Source organism: Oncorhynchus kisutch, unplaced genomic scaffold (assembly GCF_002021735.2).
Source record: "Oncorhynchus kisutch isolate 150728-3 unplaced genomic scaffold, Okis_V2 Okis06b-Okis10b_hom, whole genome shotgun sequence".
NCBI classification, from domain to species: Eukaryota; Metazoa; Chordata; class Actinopteri; order Salmoniformes; family Salmonidae; genus Oncorhynchus; species Oncorhynchus kisutch.
In genome coordinates, this window is record NW_022261983.1 from 18,627,769 (window position 1) to 18,635,268 (window position 7,500).

The following is a 7,500-nucleotide window of genomic DNA, read 5'->3' on the forward strand; positions in this document are numbered from 1 at the left end:
AGACCCACTCCAATTTGCATACCGCGCCCTAACAGATCCACAGAATATGCAATCTCTATTGCACTCCACACTGCCCTTTCCCACCTGGACAAAAGGAACCCCTATGTGAGAATGCTGTTCATTGACTACAGCTCAGCGTTCAACACCATAGTGCCCACGAAGCTCATCACTAAGCTAAAGACCCTGGGACGAAAAACCTCCCTCTGCAACTGGAACCTGGACTTCCTGACGGGCCGCCCCCAGGTGGTGAGTGTAGGCAACAACACATCTGCCATGCTTATCCTAAACCTGGGGGCCCATCAGGGGTGCGTGCTCAGTCCCCATGGCCAGACACTAGGTCAGATAAGAACAAATTCTTATTTACAATGACGGACTACTAAAGAGGCCTAGTTAAATAAGGTCCACACAAACCCAGACAGTCGTGAAGAGGGAACGGCAGCGCCTCTTCCCCCTCAGGAGGCTGAACGAATTTGGCACCGGGCCCTGAAATCCTCAAAACATTGCACCACTGAGCTCTCAGACCAACAGCTTCTACCATAAATAATCAATTAATGGTCAAATTAAATCAAACTAATTATATCTGTCACATGCTGGTCTGGTGAACCCTGACCTCCTTACATCAGGTCTGGTGAACCCTGACCTCCTTACATCAGATCTGGTGAACCCTGACCTCCTTAATCAGGTCTGGTGAACCCTGACCTCCTTACATCAGGTCTGGTGAACCCTGACCTCCTTACATCAGGTCTGGTGAACCCTGACCTCCTTACATCAGGTCTGGTGAACCCTGACCTCTTTACATCAGGTCTGGTGAACCCTGAGCTCCTCACATCAGGTCTGGTGAACCCTGACCTCGTTACATCAGGTCTGGGGAACCCTGACCTCCTTACATCAGGTCTGGTCAACCCTCCTGGCTGTGCAGGGTTTTGCTCCTAATACACCCTGATTAAGCTAATCTCTCTAGTCAGGAGGCTCCTAACCTATTGTCTCTCTCCCTCCTTCTTTCCTCTCTCTTCCCCTCTCCTCTCCTCTCCTCTCCTCTCCTCTCCTCTCCTCTCCTCTCCTCTCCTCTCCTCTCCTCTCCTCTCCTCTCCTCTCCTCTCCTCTCCTCTCCTCTCCTCTCCTCTCCTCTCCTCTCCTCTCCTCTCCTCTCCTCTCCTCTCCAGTCCATGAAGCCTGTAACCTGGTGCCCATGGATCCAAACGGTCTGTCTGACCCCTACGTGAAGCTCAAACTCATCCCCGACCCCAAGAGTGACACCAAGCAGAAGACCAAGACCATCAAGGGAAACCTCAACCCTACCTGGAACGAAACTTTCAAATTGTATGTTCAGTTGACACTACGTTTTACACTATCTTTGTTAAGAGGCTTCTGAACTTTACACTATCTTTGTTAAAGGGGCTTCTGAACTTTACACTATTTTTGTTGAAGAGGCTTCTGAATGTTACACTATCTTTGTTAAAGAGGCTTCTGAACTGTACACTATCTTTGTTAAAGAGGAATGAAACCTTCACATTGAGGATATCTTTTACAACACAAGATCTTCCACTTCCGAGAGACAGTTCTAAACTAAAAGACTGGAAGATGACTTAATGAGTGTTCTCTACTCCCCTCCCTCCCTCCCCTTCTCCTTTTTCCTCCTCTTCTCCTTCTCCTTCTCCCTCCCTCCCCTTCTCCTCACTACCCTTATCCTCCCTCCCTCACCACTCTCTCTCTCCTCTCTCTACTTCCTCCCTCCACTTCTCCTCACTACCCTTATCCTCCCTCACCACTCTCTCTCTCCTCTCTCTACTTCCTCCCCTCCCCTTCTCCTCACTACCCTTCTCCTCCCTCTCCTCCCTCCCTCTCCTTCTCTCACCCTCCCTCCCTCCCCCTTTCCTTCTCCCTCCCTCCCTCCCTCCCTCCCTCCCTCCCTCCCTCCCTCCCTCCCTCCCTCCCTCCCTCCCTCCCTCCCTCCCTCCCTCCCTCCCTCCCTCCCTCCCTCCCTCCTCCCCCTCTCCTCCCTTCCCTTCCTCTTCCCCTCCCCTCCCCTCCTCCCTCCCCCTCTCCTCCCTTCCCCCTCTCCCTCCCTCCCCCTCTCCTCCCTTCCCCTCCCCTTCCCCTCCCCACCTCCCTCCCCCTCCCCTCCCCTCCCCTTCCCCACCTCCCTCCCCCTCTCCTCCCTTCCCCTCCCCTCCTCTTCCCCTCCCCACCTCCCTCCCTCCCCCTCCCCACCTCCCTCCCTCCCCCTCTCCTCCCCACCTCCCTCCCCCTCTCCTCCCTCTCCTCTCCTCCCTTCCCATCCCCCTCTCCCTCTCTCCCCTCTCCTCCCTGGTCTATAGTCCCCTGAAAGATTCTGATAAGGACCGTCGTCTGTCGGTGGAGATCTGGGACTGGGATATGACCAGCAGGAACGACTTCATGGGAGCGCTGTCCTTCGGCATCTCAGAACTCCAGAAACAAGGAGTGGACGGATGGTGAGATGGAGAGGAGAGGTAGTGGGAGGGGTAGAAGGAGGGAGGGGAGAGGGGTAGAGGGAGGGAGGGTAGAAGGAGGGAGGGGTAGAGGGAGGAGGGAAGGAAGGTGGAAGGAGGGAGAGGGGGAGGGGTAGAGGGAGGGAGGGGTAGTGGGAGGGGAGAGAGGGGGAGGGGTAGAGGGAGGGAGGGAGGGGGTAGGGAGGGGTAGACAGAGGGAAAGGTGGAGGGAGGGAGGGGGAGGGGTAGAGGGAGGGGTAGTGGGAGGGGAGGGAGGGGTAGAAGGAGGGAGGGGTAGAGGGAGGAGGGAAGGAAAGGTGGAAGGAGGGAGAGGGGGAGGGGTAGAGGGAGGGAGGGGTAGTGGGAGGGGAGGGAGGGGTAGAAGGAGGGAGGGGTAGAGGGAGGAGGGAAGGAAAGGTGGAAGGAGGGAGAGGGGGAGGGGTAGAGGGAGGGAGGGGTAGTGGGAGGGGAGGGAGGGGTAGAAGGAGGGAGGGGGGAGGGGTAGAGGGAGGAGGGAAGGAAAGGTGGAGGGAGGGAGAGAGGGAGGGAGGGGTAGACAGAGGGAAAGGTGGAGGGAGGGAGGGAGGGAGTGGAGGAGGAAGAGAGGAGAGAGGTAAGGATGTAGGGAGGAGGAGGGGAGAGGTAAGGATGTAGGGACGAGGAGGAGGAAGAGAGGAGAGAGGTAAGAATGTAGGGAGTAGGAGGAGGAGGAGGAGAAGGGGGAAGGTCCTATCTTTCATTGTCTCTCTCTCTCTCTCTCTGTCTCTCTGTCTCTGTCTCTGTCTCTCTCCCTCTCTCTCTCTCTGTCTCTCTCTCTCCCTCTCTCTCTCTGTCTGTCTCTGTCTCTCACACTCTCTCACTCTCTATTTTTGCTGACACAACCATGTGGAGAGTTTTTAATGAGATGCCAGCGTTTGAGGTGGAGCAGGAGAAAATGCCATTAAATATCAGATTGTGTATGTTCCTACTCCCATCTGTGCTGCGGTACAAAGCCCTCTGCCTTCTGGCAGTGGGAAGACTCACCAGGACACAACAACACAAAACCACAAGAGAGAGACAACAAGTTAATAACAGGAAGAGGAGGAAATAAATGAGTAAATGAGAGGAAGATGGGTCTCTGCATCAGTATGGTGTAGTGTTAGCTCTGCTGTTACCTGTTCAACCCTGTAGTCGAGTTAGTCTAGTACTGTAGTCTAGTACTGTAGTCTAGTACTGTAGTCTAGTACTGTAGTCTAGTACTGTAGTCTGGTACTGTAGTCTAGTTAGTCTGGTACTGTAGTCTGGTACTGTAGTCTAGTACTGTAGTCTAGTACTGTAGGTCTAGTACTGTAGTCTAGTTAGTCTGGTACTGTAGTCTAGTACTGTAGTCTAGTACTGTAGTCTAGTTAGTCTGGTACTGTAGTCTAGTACTGTAGTCTAGTTAGTCTAGTACTGTAGTCTAGTACTGTAGTCTAGTTAGTCTAGTACTGTAGTCTAGTACTGTAGTCTAGTTAGTCTAGTACTGTAGTCTAGTTAGTCTGGTACTGTAGTCTAGTACTGTAGTCTAGTACTGTAGTCTGGTACTGTAGTCTAGTACTATAGTCTAGTACTGTAGTCTAGTACTGTAGTCTAGTTAGTCTGGTACTGTAGTCTAGTACTGTAGTCTAGTACTGTAGTCTGGTACTGTAGTCTAGTACTGTAGTCTAGTACTGTAGTCTAGTACTGTAGTCTAGTACTGTAGTCTGGTACTGTAGTCTAGTACTGTAGTCTGGTACTGTAATCTAGTACTATAGTCTAGTACTGTAGTCTAGTACTGTAGTCTAGTTAGTCTGGTACTGTAGTCTAGTACTGTAGTCTAGTACTGTAGTCTAGTAATGTAGTCTAGTACTGTAGTCTAGTTAGTCTAGTACTGTAGTCTAGTACTGTAGTCTATTTAGTCTAGTACTGTAGTCTAGTTAGTCTGGTACTGTAGTCTAGTTAGTCTAGTACTGTAGTGTAGTTAGTCTAGTGAGTCTAGTTAGTCTAGTACTGTAGTCTAGTGAGTCTAGTTAGTCTAGTACTGTAGTCTAGTTAGTCTAGTACTGTAGTCTAGTTAGTCTAGTACTGTAGTCTAGTTAGTCTGGGACTGTAGTCTAGTACTGTAGTCTAGTACTGTAGTCTGGTACTGTAGTCTAATGTAGTCTAGTACTGTAGTCTAGTTAGTCTAGTACTGTAGTCTAGTACTGTAGTCTAGTTAGTCTAGTACTGTAGTCTAGTTAGTCTGGTACTGTAGTCTAGTTAGTCTAGTACTGTAGTCTAGTTAGTCTAGTACTGTAGTCTAGTTAGTCTAGTACTGTAGTCTAGTTAGTCTAGTACTCTAGTCCTAGTTAGTCTAGTACTCTAGTCTAGTTAGTCTAGTTAGTCTAGTACTGTAGTCTAGTTAGTCTAGTACTGTAGTCTAGTACTGTAGTCTAGTTAGTCTAGTACTGTAGTCTAGTTAGTCTAGTACTGTAGTCTAGTACTGTAGTCTAGTTAGTCTAGTACTGTAGTCTAGTTAGTCTAGTACTGTAGTCTAGTTAGGTCCTAGTACTGTAGTCTAGTGATCTAGTTAGTCTAGTACTGTAGTCTAGTTAGTCTAGTACTGTAGTCTAGTTTAGTCTAGTACTGTAGTCTAGTGAGTCTAGTTAGTCTAGTACTGTAGTCCTAGTTAGTCTAGTACTGTAGTCTAGTTAGTCTAGTACTGTAGTCTAGTGAGTCTAGTTAGTCTAGTACTGTAGTCTAGTTAGTCTAGTACTGTAGTCTAGTTAGTCCTAGTACTGTAGTCTAGTTAGTCCTGATGTTGATGTTACTGTAGTCTAGTTAGTCTGATGTTGATGTTACTGTAGTCTAGTACTGTAGTCTAGTACTGTAGTCTAGTTAGTCTAGTACTGTAGTCTAGTACTGTAGTCTAGTACTGTAGTCTAGTACTGTAGTCTAGTGAGTCTAGTTAGTCTAGTACTGTAGTCTAGTTAGTCTAGTACTGTAGTCTAGTTAGTCTTGTACTGTAGTCTAGTTAGTCTGATGTTGATGTTACTGTAGTCTAGTTAGTCTAGTACTGTAGTCTAGTTAGTCTAGTTAGTCTAGTACTGTAGTCTAGTTAGTCTAGTACTGTAGTCTAGTTAGTCTAGTACTGTAGTCTAGTGAGTCTAGTTAGTCTAGTTAGTCTAGTACTGTAGTCTAGTGAGTCTAGTTAGTCTAGTTAGTCTAGTACTGTAGTCTGAGTCTAGTTAGTCTAGTACTGTAGTCTAGTTTAGTCTAGTACTGTAGTCTAGTGAGTCTAGTTAGTCTAGTACTGTAGTCTAGTTAGTCTAGTTAGTCTAGTACTGTAGTCTAGTGAGTCTGCTGTTGATGTTACTGTGACATCTGTTTCTAACCGTACTGTAGTCTAGTTAGTCTAGTTAGTCTAGTACTGTAGTCTAGTTAGTCTAGTTAGTCTAGTACTGTAGTCTAGTACTGTAGTCTAGTTAGTCTGCTGTTGATGTTACTGTGACATCTGTTTCTAACCGTACTGTAGTCTAGTTAGTCTAGTTAGTCTAGTAACTGTAGTCTAGTTAGTCTAGTTAGTCTAGTACTGTAGTCTAGTGAGTCTGCTGTTGATGTTACTGTGACACCTGTTTCTAACCGTACTGTAGTCTAGTTAGTCTAGTACTGTAGTCTAGTACTGTAGTCTAGTACTGTTGTCTAGTTAGTCTAGTACTGTAGTCTAGTTAGTCCTGTACTGTTCATATTTCTCCTCTCTCTAATTTCAAATCAAATCAAATCAAATTTATTTATATAGCCCTTCGTACATCAGCTGATATCTCAAAGTGCTGTACAGAAACCCAGCCTAAAACCCCAAACAGCAAGCAATGCAGGTGTAGAAGCACTCTCTCTCTATCTCTAATTTGAATCTCTCCCTCTCCCTCTCCTCACCCTCTCCCTCTCCTCACCCTCTCCTCTCCTCCCTCTCCTCACCCTCTCCCTCTCCTCTCTCTCCTCTCCTCACCGTCTCCCCCTCCTCTCTCCTCACCCTCTCCCTCTCCTCTCTCTCCTCTCCTCACCCTCTCCCCCTCCTCTCTCCTCACCCTCTCCCTCTCCTCTCTCTCCTTCCCTCACCCTCTCCCTCTCCTCTCCTCTCCTCACCCTCTCCCTCTCCCTCTCCTCTCCTCACCCTCTCCCTCTCCTCTCCTCACCCTCTCCTATCCTCCTCTTCCCCTTCCCCTCACCCTCTCCTATCCTCCTTCCTCCTCCTCTCCTCTCCTCTCCTCCCTCTCCTCTCCTCTCCTCCCTCCTCTCCTCTCCTCTCCTCTCCTCTCCTCTCCCTCTCCCTCTCCTCTCCCTCTCCTCTCCTCTCCTCTCCCTCTCCTCTCTCTCCTCTCCCTCTCCTCTCCCTCTCCCTCTCCCTCTCCCTCTCCCTCTCCCTCTCCTCTCCCTCTCCTCTCCCTCTCCTCTCCTCTCCTCTCCTCTCCTCCTCTCCCTCCTCTCCTCTCCTCTCCTCTCCTCTCCTCTCCTCTCCTCTCCTCTCCTCTCCTCTCCTCTCCTCTCCTCTCCTCTCCCTCCTCCCTCTCCCTCTCCTCTCCTCTCCTCTCCTCTCCTCACCCTCCCTCTCCCTCTCCCTCCTCTCTCTCCTCTCCAGGTTTAAGTTGTTATCTCAGGAGGAAGGAGAGTACTTCAACGTCCCAGTGCCTCCTGAGGGCGAGGAGGGCAACGAGGAGCTACGGCAGAAGTTTGAGGTGTGTGTGTGTTTGTGTATCAGGGTGTTTGTGTGTGTGTGTCAGGGTGTGTGTTTGTGTGTGTGTTAGGTAGTGTGTTTATGTGTGTCAGGGTGTTTGTGTGTCAGGGGGTGTTGGGTTTGTGTGTGTTTGTGGTCAGGGTGTGTGTTTGTGTGTGTTTGTGTGTCAGGGTGTTGTGTTTGTGTGTGTTTGTGTGTCAGGGTGTGGTGTTTGTGTGTGTGGTTAGGTAGTGTGTTTATGTGTCAGGGTGTTTATGTGTCAGGGTGTGTGTTTGTGTGTGTTTGTGTGTCAGGGTGTGTGTTTGTGTGTGTTTGTGGTGTGTTTGTGTGTCAGAGTGTGTG

The 7,500-nt window shown here is 49.3% G+C and overlaps 1 pseudogene; it reads left to right on the forward strand.

Annotated features, from left to right (window-relative positions):
* The window catches only part of LOC116359997 (protein kinase C beta type-like), a 124,414-nt pseudogene that overhangs the window by 77,200 nt on the left and 39,714 nt on the right, over positions 1 to 7,500 (forward strand).